The sequence below is a fragment of the Schistocerca americana genome, chromosome 5 (assembly GCF_021461395.2).
Source record: "Schistocerca americana isolate TAMUIC-IGC-003095 chromosome 5, iqSchAmer2.1, whole genome shotgun sequence".
Lineage (NCBI taxonomy): Eukaryota > Metazoa > Arthropoda > Insecta > Orthoptera > Acrididae > Schistocerca > Schistocerca americana.
Genome location: NC_060123.1, coordinates 392,569,164 through 392,570,494, shown reverse-complemented (window position 1 = coordinate 392,570,494; position 1,331 = coordinate 392,569,164). Strand labels below are relative to the sequence as shown.

General features: G+C 46.1%; 1 pseudogene; it reads left to right on the top strand.

Annotated features, from left to right (window-relative positions):
* Positions 1–605: 605 nt before the first annotated feature.
* On the top strand, positions 606–722 carry LOC124616838 (annotated as a pseudogene).
* The last annotated feature ends 609 nt before the right edge of the window (positions 723–1,331 follow it).

The window sequence follows — 1,331 nt, the reverse complement described above, 5'->3', positions numbered from 1 at the left end:
ATCGAACGACTGCTCGTAATACAAAGGTCGATCAGGGCGGTACTATGTTAAGGGGAACATTAAGCTAAGTTTGCATAGGACCTGTGGTAGTAATCAAGGGCAACATAAGAGCAACGGACTACGTGAACATTACTGCGGACACATGCACACATTCATGCTTGAATTGTAAAAATTGTATTCCAACAGCTTTTATTTTTATAGCTTTTATATTTAGGCTACTAATTTCGACTTCTCAATAGAGTCGTATTCAGGCCCTGTAGCACGACAGACAGAAAGCATCCGGTCGTACATATATACGACAAGGAACCTATATTTGCGCCTGGTTTCTGAAGATTTCATCAGAAACGTATGCTCGTCACACATGTTTAATTTGTGAAGAGCCCATAGTGCTCGTGTTCTGCGGAAACCAGGAGCAAATATAGGTTCCCTGTTACAAACATGTACGACACGATGCTTTTAGTCGTTCATGGTAAATGGTCTCAGCATGACTGTTGAGGAGTTGAAACTAGTAACCTAAATAAAAAGCTATGAAAATAACGGCTGCTGGAATATTATCCTCACAGCTCTTTCACCAGCCCCAATCTCGACTTCCATAGTTGCAAGATGCCAACGGCCTTGCAGCAGTGGTAACACCGGTTCCCGTCAGATCACTGAAGTTACGCGCTGTCGGGCTGGGCTAGCACTTGGACGGGTGACCATCGGTGTGCCGAGCGCTGTTGGCAAGCGGGGTGCACTCAGCCCTTGTGAGACAAACTGAGGAGCTACTTGATTGAGAGGTAGCGGCTCGGGTCTCGGAAATTGACATACGACCGAGAGAGGGGTGTGCTGATCACATGTCCCCCCATATCCGCATCCAATGACGCCTATGGGCTGATGATGACGCGGCGGCCGGTCGGTACCGTTGGGCCTTCATGGACTGTTCGGAAGGAGTTTAGTTTTCTTTTTAGTTTTTTTATAATTCCAAGATGGAATTACGCTCTACTATCCATGCCTGATGTCATCTCCAATAGCGCTGATATCTTCCAGCAGGATAAACGATCCAACTGGAAGACCAGAATAGAACAGTAGTTGTTTGAGACGCATGATAGTGAACTAATGTTGATGTCTGGTAACCAAATTCGCCTGATCTGAACCCAACGGAAAACATCTGCGTCGCTATCTGATGCCAGTTCCGCACCCACATACCATCAGGCCGTAACGTATGGGATTTGCGTGACCTGTGCTTAGACATCTAGGGCCACATGTTTCAGATAACCTACCTACTCATATCAGGTAGAACCGCTTCAGTATTTAGTTCCGTCACGCTATTAATCAGGTTGTAGTAACGTCTT